The following is a 12,632-nucleotide window of genomic DNA, read 5'->3' as shown; positions in this document are numbered from 1 at the left end:
TAGTGACCCAATTCACCCTATCCAAAAGAAACATTTCTAATGCATATCTGTAATTCAAATATAAAGCAAAAGAAACAGGTATAAACTATGCAATCTGTTGCCATTTTATTTAATTTCTTTTGCTTTATTAAGCACATCCTTATCTAGCTCTTTAGAAACCAGTTCTTTATCCAGGATGACAGTTCAGGAATTATGTATAAAGTTTCTGCGTATTTCTTGCTTAAAATTTCAACTGGACCATTTTACAGTTTCTAAAGGATAATTCAGACCAATCTCATACACAATAATGTGCACTTTTTTCAGAAGAACTGATATTTATGTGCTTAGCCAGTTTTTCAGAAACCACAGCTATCCCAATCTCGATAAATACATAGTAAGAAGTTATATAAACAATCTATATTCTACATATAAGGTCAAATGAAAATATTAGGGAAACTTTGGAGTTTATGAAAAAGTTGGGAAATCCATGTGAAGAAAAGTTGGTCAATTTACTTGAACTTCTTCTTTCAAATATCCAATACAGTCAATACATTGTGGTTATGCAGACATTAAATAAGCTGAGAAAACCTCCAAACATTTGAAATTCACATTTTTCCTCAGTCTTAAATTCCTCTGAGAATTGTACTCAACTCGGAAATGCTTGGGAATGCAGCTCCTAATTCCCCCAAAGAGAAGTTCTTTCCATTTTGATTTTCTCAGCCACAAGCTAATCAGTCTTAATTGCTCCCAGCTGTGATTTCTTCTCTCAGGGGTTGCTTCCTGCTGGTACCCAAGTAGTACAGAATCATGCAGTTTTGTTAAACTCCAATAAATACATGGGAGCTTTGTAAAATCTAATTTACTATACAACAGTTCAAGCACTGTAACTATCAAGTAAACTTTCACTCAACTTTGAAAGCTGATCCCATAATGAAGAGGACCCTTTTTCAAAGAGGTTACAAGGTATTGAGCAATTGGAAGTTATATTTTTACCATTAGGGATTACAATGAAATATTATTTGTACTTGTATTTGTAATGGGTGTGTGTTTGTAGTGTATATCTATGTATATATCTATATATCTATAGATATATAGATATGTTTGTATATATGTATTTGTGTACATAATACATTCATATTAAATTCTTTGTGTTATATGCAAAACATTTTTCTTGTATATTAGGAATTCTTATTATTATAGCAAAAAGAGATTTAAAGAATCAAAACTGCATGCTGTCTGGAAACAAAACACTGTGGTAACACCAAGGAAGTAAATTAAAATAGGAAATATTGCCACATTAAAGTCTTCATAAAATTAAATAATTGGGTCTCCCTGACATTTTATACTATGTCATCTGAAAAACTGGGGGAGAAAGATTATAAAATCTTTTATAATTCAAAAATTATAATCCTGGTTATAAGAGCATTTAAAAATGATATCACCTGAAAAGTATAATGAGATTTTGTTTTTTAGTTTACTTATGGTATAAACACAACCATCATGTTTAATGAATCATTTTCTATTAATTATTTTCATAAAGAAAAAAAGGAAGAAAGAAGAAAAAGATTAAAGGAAATTAACTACATCTGAAAGTGATTTAAGAAGTGACTGTGGGCTTTTTTATTAAAACCAGTGAATCTGAAGTTTCAATTAATGAACCACAATTCATGGCTATTAGCTTGACTAATAAACTTCGTTATTAGACAAAAAACTGAGGGTAATGAAGACAAAGTATCGAAGCTTGAGAACAGGTTGCCATTGGCAGAAATTGAGCAAGTTTAAAATGCCTAAATGAGAAAGTTTGCAAAACAACCTTAAGGAAACCACAAAAATAATTGTTCTTTTGCATCCATGTTCTTAATGAACTCACTTCATATTAAAATATAGCAAGGTTCATTTGTGCTCAAAATAGTACATACATGGGATCAACATGCTGTAATACACACACAAAGGTCTATAAGGCACTATAGAATTGTATAATAATGAGAAAAAATTCATACGTTTTCAGAGTTAAACAGAATTTCTTAGTGTTATTTTTACTTCTGAAAGTAATTTTATATGTAATAATTTATAATTCATGGCTAAACATGTGCCATATTTATACTAATCTCCATGTCAGAAAACCCACTGTTTAGACAGAAATCAAATCTAGAAAGTCTAAACTAAGAGAAGGATTAATTCATGCCATACTAATACTTCCACAAAGAACAACTAAAAAAGGCAGATAAATACAAAAATCCTTTACTTAATGCATCATATTACGTTAAGCAATAAAAACAAGCAACTAAGACGTTGGATATGGAAGACCATGGAAAAGTGAGCTTATGATAGGCACCCATTCTTTTGGGGGCAGTTTGTCTTCCTGGGGTGCCAGGAAGGGGGAGAATCTGGCTAGTGTAGGCAGGGAGCCGCTATGGGAGACCAAAACCTGTGGAGTGTTCAGTAGTTGTACAGCTCTGCGAAAACGCTATTGTAGAGTTGAGTAGCCTCAGACATAAAGCCTGTTTTCTCCAGAGACGTGTGGAATAATTCTAAGACTTACAGGAAAGAAACAAAATAGCTAAGCCAATAACATCTAAATAGTAAAGCAAATTATTCTACAGTACTGTGATGCCAAAGGGAAAAGACCCTCCAGATGAAGTGGTTCCAGTGAACACAATTATTTTCAGTTGACAGTCTTGGAAGGAGTGGTGCATTGTTGATCCACAGCTGTATTTTCAATTTTTTTTTCTTCTAATGGGGAAAGTAAGGGATTGAGAATTCATTCTTTTTCCTGGCAAAAGAGTGAGGTTCAGAAAAATCAGCAGAAACATTTGTGGTCCCGTAGGGTAACTATGACAAAATTGAAGACTGAAGGGTTTCTCCTTTAAGACATTTGCTGAATTCTTAAGAAGCCTGAAGAAGAAAGCTAATGAGTAATATCAAGGAATTTTCCTCATTTACTTATTGCAAAAGAGAGAAACATCCTCCAAGGATGGTGATCCCAATGAACACTTTTGAAAACCTGTTCCGAACTGGGATGTCTAGAGTCAAAAACAAAGAACAAACCAGAAGTACAGAGAATTTGTACATCAACTCAGCTTAGAAAATGGAAGATTTAGGTACCAAACCCCCTTTTCTATTCACTAAATAGAGACAGTAGAGATGCTTCTCTCATGGAAGATAACTTCATCTGAGACCCCTATGGTTTTTCCTTTATAATGTGTGCCATTCAATCAAAACCATTATGTACCAATTAACGAAAACATACCTACTGATGGAATTGTAAATTGGTACAACCATTTTGGAAAACTGTTCAGTACAATGTATATGAGCTGTATGTATACATGTCTTATGACCCTGCAATTTCATTCCTAGTTACACAAAGAACAGAAATTTGTATAAATGCTTATCAAAACACATATGCTAGAATGTTCACAGCAGCAATAGTCCTAGCTGACCCAAGATGGAGAAAAAAAAATCCATCATCACTAGAATAGATCAATAAATTATAGTGTATTTATGCTATAGATGACCATAGGCCAATAAGAAATTAATAAACTACAACTACATGCAACAGGAATAAGTCTCACATATAAAATGTTGAGTAAAAAGCCAGATACAAAAAAACTGTCTAGTGTATGATTGCATGCTTATAAAGTTCAAAATCAGGCAAAACTAAGCTGTCAGTCTTGAGGGTATATGGACTGCAGAGGGAACAAGGCCGCTTCCAGGATACTGGTAATGCTCTCTCTCTTGATCTGGGTTCTTGTGTCACAGATATGTACACTTTGTGGAAATTTTTTGAGTTCTACATTTATAATTAGTCTTCTTCAGTATGTTTGTAGGTTTTACTAAAATGTTTACATAAAAGTGAAAAAAAAGAAAGAAAAATTCTTATTCTGTGTTTACTATACCTATCTCTATATATTTAAGTCTGCATAGTCTGAAACTATCTCTGGAAGTTGTTTAAATTGATGGCCTTTGGAAAACATCTTACGCTGATCACTAGATATGGCCCAAAAGAAGAAAATAAAAGCAAGGGAGACAAAGAGTAGCTTAAAAATACCAGGCAAAGGGGACATCCAGAGTAAGTTTTCTTCTGCTGCTGCCCCACCTGACTGAGCTGAGGTTTTGAATATGGCAGTATTGAATGGAAACATATTTTTTAAAGGTTTTATTTATTTATTTTTGAGAGAGTAAGAGCATGAGCAAGAGAGGGAGAGAGAGAATCCCAAGCCGGCTCTACACTGTCAGTACAGAGCCTAGTGTGGGGATCGAACCCATGAACTGTGAGATCATGACCTGAGCTGAAATAAAAAGTTGGATATTTTAACAACTAAGCCACCCAGTGCCCCAAGAAAGTATTTTAAAGCAATTGTTTATTCAACTTTTGTTTCATGTCAGGCAAATATTGGACTGAAATTTAAGATGAATATTTTATATCAAATTAAGATATATATTTCAGATTTAAGCATCATCCAAAGATAGTTTCAGATATATTCTGTGTACCCCAAACTTACCATTTTTACAGCTGCTAGGTATATAGTCTTTCTTCCATTTGAAGTCCTGACATGAGGGATATATCTCACATATGATTATAGTTTCTACCAGTTGTTCTGAAGCACTTTGTTTTAGAGTCCTCAATCCTTGCTGTCCATAAACTGGTGTAGTTCCTTGTTCTGTATCTATGCTCCTGCTCATCTCCACATTTTTGGTGATTTTTTTTTTTTTTTTTGGTCTATCTTGGGAGATAAAGAAGGAATTTCCACATCTTGCTTTCAAGCCTCTAGGGGGTGGAGGCAGTGATTAGTTAAGGAGAACTGTCCCCTCAGTTACATAGTCTTTTATTTTTATCTTGGCCATTTTCTTCTTAAAGCCCACAGTATTGCTGACCTTCTGGGTTTGGGAGTATTAAAGCACAGCTTCATTATATACTTGAAGAATGAAGAACCTTTACCACACCTGACATTCATCCCTACTTATTCAGTCTGGCCTCACTTGTCGGACCCCTTTTTCATTCATGGTAACTCTCTGTCAGGAACCCTTCATGTCTATCCTTGCCTTCAGATATAGCAGTCTATCAATCTCTTTATATATCTCAATCTCTTTCTATATATATATATATATATATATATATATATATATATATATATATATTCATATATCCCAAATATATATATATCCCCATATATATATCATATATCCCCATATATATATACAAAGAATCCCAATTATATATAGTGTTCAAGTTCTTTCTCAAGGAACTGGTGGATCCTCTATGAATCAAGGACTGTTACTGAATATGTCATGAATTAGGAGACTTCTTTGCCAGATGCCAAAAAAGTTGCTGTCTCTACCCATAAGTATATCAAAGTCTAACTGTGTACTTTCCAAGATACCAAAATGTCAAAAAATCAATTTTGCAGGACAGGCAAAGGGATAAATCAATGCAGAATTGTTGAAAGAACAGCATCTTAAATTTCAATCCAAGACTAGCCTGACTTAAAGACTGAATGACAACTTTTCCAAAGATTCCTTCCTAATTAATATCTCTGTATTCAAACTTCAGCTCAGTCATGTATGAGTGACAGCAGAATAGGAAAACTTGCTAAGGATTGCCCCTTTGCCTGGCATTTTTATGCCATTCCTTTTCTCTGCTTTTATTTTCTCCTGTTTTGCCATTTACAGTGAACACCATGAGAGTTCTTCCAAAGGGTATCAATTTTAATTGCAACCAGTAATAAAAGAAAGAACTAAGAAATATTGAAAATCACTTAATTTGCCTACTTCAATCTTTATTTCCTCCATCTATAAGACTACATTGTTTTTGTTCATATAAGATATTAAATTGGCTCTAGTGAATTGCGTTCATTATTTAACTTCAGCTTCAGTTTGGGGAAAACACTGTTCATGATAGGTCAAGTTCTGAGGTAACAGAAAACCTGCAAATCTCAGAGGCTTAAAAAAGTTTTATTCCTTATAAGCAAGTAGGCAGTGGGTCTGGCCGATGTTTAAGAGGATCTGTCTCCTATGCAATGGTTCAGTATCACACCTCCATGTCAGTATTTGCTCCTATGACAACTGGCAAAGGGTGAAAGAACTGATGAATCTCAGAATGAAAGGATTCATCCTGGAAAATATGGGTCATTTTGTTCATATTTCATTCAGAACATAGGTCAAAGGCCACTCATAACCTTAAGAGAGCAGAAAAGTGTCATCTTTCTCTGCAATCCTGTCTTAATAGAAGGCAAATATTAACTATTAGTTAAATAATTTTTTCTTAAAGTTCAATACTTTATACCAGTCATACAGTTTAGACCAAGTATTAATTTTGAAATAATACAAAGGAGAAAGAAATGATTAAACATGAAGAAAGTGAACACCAGATAAGGAAAACAGCATTCTGCTTATTACTGCAATTTAGCATAGCTTCGTAAAACACTGACTTGAGAAGAATTCTGAGGCCAATCTTAGCTCAGTAGGAATGAGTCATTTAACAGGTCAATGATATCTGCTCTGAGCACAAGAATGAAGAGTATTGCTATGTCATAGATTGACTTATTGATCTCAATTCCAACCCTCTTTTTGCATCCATACCTTTGTGTGGACTTCTCCATCACTTGACTTGGGGTTGGCTTGTAACCCATTTTGGTCTATGGCATGTAAGTAGAAGTATGAAGTTTCTGAGACAAGACTTTAATATCCTCCTGTGTTTCCACTTGCTCTCTCAGATCCCTGCCATTCTCATGAGAACATACCACAGTAGTGCTCTGGTCCCAGGAGAAAGATAACAGATACAAGAAAGGGAACCATCCTGGTCCCCACAGCCTGTAGCAGAGCTACCCCAGGTATCCCATAGTCCTGCACAGAGTGAGAAGTAAAGCTACAAAGCTGAACTTCCACCAACTTTCGGAGAGGCAAAAACAGTTACAAATGATTATTGTTTCAAGCCACGGAATTTTTGGGCAATTTGTTATGCAGGAAGAATTAATCAATCTATGCTACATGTGCCAGCCACTGGCCACTCATAAAGTATAGTGAATGAAAGAAACAAAACAAAACAGAATCTGGAAAACAAAAAGGATGGGATTTGTCACACCAAGGAAAAAATTCTTGAGGATTAGAAAAAAATAAGAATGAATGTATTGAATGTGACTTTTTAAACAATTAAGATACATGAACTAAGAATGTATTCTGATTTGTGACTATATTTACATGAACAAAATTTAAAATTACAAAACTTAGCATTTTTATGTAAGAATTGATTTTATTTTAAAATCAGAAAAAAATTAACTGGAATAGTACCCAACAATGTATATTAATGACCATTAATAATCAGTCTCTAAAATTATAAACTGAGCATGATTCCAAAATCCTGTTGTATTAGAATTAAAGGGATGTCTGAGTTTGAAGGAGATGATTGTTGGGAAAACAAACCTAAGCATTATTTCAAACAGTAAAACTGTATAATTTAGTGACAATAAAATACATACAAATGTAAATAGGTTTTTCGTAGTAAATTTCAGAATGGCAGTTTTTCAGATGAGATAAAATATTTAAGAAGGCTAATTTGAAATACCTACTAAAATATCAAGAGAGTAGCTAAGCCCCAGATAATGTATGGGAGCAAATATTGATTTGGTCAGATTATTCATCCAACCCAAACTTTTAATATTTTCATAAATATGCAAGTGCAAAAGCAAATAAAAAGAGTAGTAAGAGGCTTAGGAGTAAATAGGGATCAATAGTTGAAGTACTCAAAGTGGCCCCATGCTGATTTTCTTTCATTAATGTTACTAAAACTCAAGCTCAAGGATTCCCACATTCACTTTGCATCAGAACCACTTGTGAAGCTTTTTAAAATACAGGTTCCCAGGCCCCACCTCAGATTCCATTGGGCTGATATTGGGTTTTTTTTTTTTTTTTAAAGACCTCAGTGCCATTTTAAAGTGTAACCAGGGTAAGTAATCATAACTACTTTGACCTATTCCAAGTATACATAAGTCAATTAATGATTAATTACAGTTAACAACTCTCCAATTCCAGGCTGTTCCCAGTCTCATTGCATTCAACCCAGTTTGGTCATATGTTCTATCAAAACCTGGAGAAACTATAATACTATTAAATATCTACAGAGTAATACAGTAATATTTTTAAGCTGTGTTCACAGTAAAGTGAATTATGTAACAAAGGCAAAAGATTACCAGGTAACCCCCAAAAGTATCTGCTATCTCTATAGAAATGAATTTTGCAAAAAGTACTAGTTTCCAATTATATGAAGCAGAGTACCTGTTTAGTTTCAGCATTATGCTATATAAGGTACTGAACAACAGGAAAGATCTTGAATGTATAGGTTCAACTTTTGGAAAACAGGATACATTTTAAATATAGATAATATATTGAATATTAAATTTACAGGTGATTTATAAAAGTCACAGAAAAAATGTTAACTGAATATTGACTAAAGTCTAGCGTTAGGACCTAGGTACATGAAATACAAAAGGGCACAAAACTGACCCTTTTACCAAAAAGAAAGGAAGGAAGGAAGGAAGGAAGGAAGGAAGGAAGGAAGGAAGGAAGGAAGGGAGAAACAAAGGAAAGAGGTAGAGAGGGAGGAAGAATAAAAAGGAAAATAACTTTTTCCTTTCGATTTTGGAGAAAATCAAGCAAATAAAAAAAATGAAACTGAAACTATTTGCCAACCTTGCTACTTGATTGAAGCAATTACATTAGAAAACTCTTTTTGGAGTTTTCTGTAAGTAAATAGATGTGTTTGCAACTATAGAACATTTCTAATACTCTTACAGTTTCATGTAGCCTAAAAACAGAGAGTATAACATAGGTAGTAGACCCTGAGCAGCTTTAGCAAGAAAAAAAAAAAGTTGAACAGTAAGGACTGTGCTATCCATGTTTCTCTTCCAAAGAGCAAGCTTGATTATAACTCTTCAGATTTGCAAGTTACTCATCTGAGTAAAGGGGGGAGATGTATCAGCCTTCTCTGGCCACAGCTGAGCAGGTGACAGAGCAAACTGGCAGCAGGAAACATTAACAGAAGGAGCCAGAGAGTTTCCTGCCCAGGCCAACAGAGAGGAGAGGGAAGAAGAGGAAAGAAAATGGTAACAGAAATGTTTCTAATGCCAGAAATGTAAGAGTGCCTTTGTTATAAAACACAGGCATCGATTTCCTGTTTCCATAACTTGTGATTGGTGAGTTATTTTTACATTTATCTTAATGAGGTTACACCCTGCTCTGAGATTTCATAAGCCATTTTCCTGCCTCCGAAACAAACAAAATATTCTTCACTCCAATTCCATTTCTTTGTTGACCTTGGGAAAACTGAACAAGAGAATAGTGTGGGTTACACATTAACCTATGTATCCAAGATTGTGGGGGGAGAAGGAGCAATCAGGCTTTGTGAAAGCTGAGAAATTATTTGCCTGCAAGACTTGGTTCAGTGTTTGTTTGTTTTTTTACAAACTTTTAATTGTACCTTGAAAAGTTACATTTCTTAAATTCTGGAGGAAAAGTTCTCAAAAAAGAGTGTAAATATGTATTTGGCCTTGCATAATGCATCCAAATCAATTCTGACAAAAATCTTGTGTGGGTGAATAAAAATTAATGGAAACATGATTCATTGTGGGCATCAAATATTCAAATTAATAAAGAGCATAGCCAAGTAGACACAATTATTTTATTCTTTGGTTATTACCTGCATGCTGCAGTGGACAGAGGAATTTGGAATGTGTCCTTTATTGCTGCTACGCTGCTTCGGGCCCTGGCTTGAGAATTAAGGATTCATGCTTCCACATAATGATATATGATTAGCACTGTGAAAGTAATTGAACTCTTCATTCTAGACAATCCCTTGCAGTGTCAGCAAGAAGCTGGAACAAACTGTGTCATTTAACAGAGTTATGCTGTAAGTGAGAAAAACCTCTGATCCCTGCACAATTAACTTCCTAATAATTTTAGGTTTTCAAGATTAAATGAGGGAATTAATATAATAGACCATGTAAATGTGCATCAGAGAAATAAAGCAAGGCAAAGACACTAAAAGGGATGGAAAATTTAAGGAAATTAACAATTGCTCTCAAATATAATAAGAGACAGGTGTCAGGCTGTTAAAAGGATGATTGTTGTAACTGGAGCAGCTGAGGATGGTAAATGTGCAGCTGTTACAAAGATTAGTTGTGTTGTAACAGAATACTTGTTTTGCTGGTGCACTCTACTAAACTAAATTATATTACAACGAGCTCATAAAGTATCCTGGAAAGTGAAGTAATAACGATATTGACACCTATTTTCCATAATAAAATACTATACCTCGAATCATTTATCATAACTATGCATTAAAATCTCAGAAAAATGGCTTTATTATTTATGAAATTTCTCAGTTTTCTTCATTAAGTGTATGAAATATCTCAATAACATTTTAAGACAACAATAATACAATTGCACTATGTTCCATTAACTTCAAAATGGTCAAATTTTGGTGTTCACTAGTTCTAAACACCCTTTTATTCTGGGAATTTCGTTTTATCAAAATGTTAATTCAGTGTACAGTGATGAGCTGTATTTCAGGTAATTCTGTAAAATGTGATGAGTGTTCCTCCAGCATAAGGACTAGGTTATATTTGGTTCAGTCTAGGACTCACAGTGTCCTTTAGGAAAAAAAGGAAAGAAAAGAGATTTATTCTCAATCTCAATCTCAATCTCAATTATTCTCAAATGAATTTGTTGCAACGCCATCTGATTAATTAATGTTCTCGTGTACAACACAGAACATTGGGCAGAAAGAAAAAAATGTATCAAAATAGAGGTGACTGTATTGATGGCAGTCTATGGTGTTGGTTTTTTAAAAGAGTCTGAATTTTAGTCAACTCATTCACAACCTTCTGAAAAGAGTGTTATGTTCCTTGGTGGCAGGAAACTGGGTTTATTCAGGGAAGTTTTGTTCATAATATTTTGTTTTGATAAAGTATACAATTTCTCCTTCATGCCTCTCTTAGTCAATACCATCCCATATGAGTTCCATTCACATTAGCAAGTGAATGCTAGTTCTACCAAACATATGAATTGAAAATTAAATTATCAATATATTTAAGCTGATAAATTACTCTGAGAATTGATCACCATTCTTATGCAACTTTGGAAACTCTTCTGTGTGTTTTATGCATACTTGATGGCTGGCTAAATAAACTTGACTCACCTTACCAATGTTAATTGACCAGACACCAGACACAAAATACTAGCCATTAATTTGTTAGTGATTAGAAAAACTTTCTATCTACCTGAATAGATTTAAACAAAGCATTCATCTTTTACTATTAAAGTGAATCTGATATGGCAAAATTCAAATGCTTACAATTTTATTCTTTCAGCTTTTTCTGCCTTGTTTTTATTTGTGTTTTTAGTTTTTGCTGGAGTGAGGTTGCTATGCAGATAAGCTTCCGTGAGTTTTTAATAACCACTGGCTCATTGAATTTGGATACAAGGTTTGATGGACATGAACACTCTAGCTGGTTTCCTTGCAGATTCGTTTGAATAATCAAGAAGACCAATGTGAAGTGATGATGAATTTTTATATTGCTGAACTACTATCCTTATAAAGAATGAAAAAAAAATTATGTTGACTATGATAGTTTTGGCTTAACCTTTTCTAAACATTTCTATAAGTTTGAATAAACTTTTCTATACATTCAAGTGAGCAGTTACCTCACTTGTGAATTCTAAAACCTTAATGAAATTTTACTTATAAGAAAGTGGGTAGGGGGCACCTGGGTGGCTCAGTCAGTTAAGCATACGAGTTTGGCTTAGGTCATGGGTTTGTGGTTTGCAAGTTCAAGCCCCGCATACAGCTCTGTTCCTAGAGCTTGTAGCCTGTAGCCTGCTTCAGATTCTATGTCTCCCTCTCTCTCGACCCCTCCCCCACTTGCGCCCTGTTTCTCTCTCAAATATAAACATTAAAAAAAGAAGAAGAAAGTGAGTAGAATACTTCAATGAAAACTTACATTGTTGCTGCTGATATGCATGAGTGTCAAAGGTATATCTTCTGGGTAACATCAGCATTTTGAGGTGGTGAATCTGGTTGTGCCATATTTAATAGTATGCTGTAATCAGTTGACTTTTCTGTTATTATAATTATAACACAAGCTACTCTAAATCTTTTGTTTTCATCAAAGTAATTGTGGGTTGAACAAATGTACAGAAATATATAAGTTTATAAATGTATAAAAATGTATGCAAGTAACAAAAAAGTCCATTATATTCAGTTCTAATATCATGACAAATTCCAGAGCATATAAAAAGCATGCTGTTGGGTCTGAAAAGTCAGCAAATTAAGGCTTTGGGCTAAGTAGTACATCAGCAATAAGAAATAATAGTGAGGCATTTTGAAATCCGTGTAATTCTCTATACATGCTTGTGTCTCTTACTTTATTCAAATGTATTTGTTATTTGTTTACTTATCTTTCCTCCCTTTCTCTCTGCCTCATACCTTTTTCCAAAGATGTGTCAATGGCATAAGAATAGGCTTTTGTTTTCTTATAGTTCTGTGCCTGCCATGTCCAACAGATTGCCTTTCATTTAAAGAGTTCACGAATAAGTTTAAATGAATTGATCAGATGGACACCCATGGATTCAAAGCTGGAGAACAAACTCAAGATAATGTA

This window comes from Puma concolor, chromosome A1 (assembly GCF_028749965.1).
Source record: "Puma concolor isolate L17-30 chromosome A1, mPumCon1.1.hap2, whole genome shotgun sequence".
Classification (NCBI taxonomy): Eukaryota; Metazoa; Chordata; class Mammalia; order Carnivora; family Felidae; genus Puma; species Puma concolor.
This window is presented reverse-complemented; position numbering follows the sequence as displayed.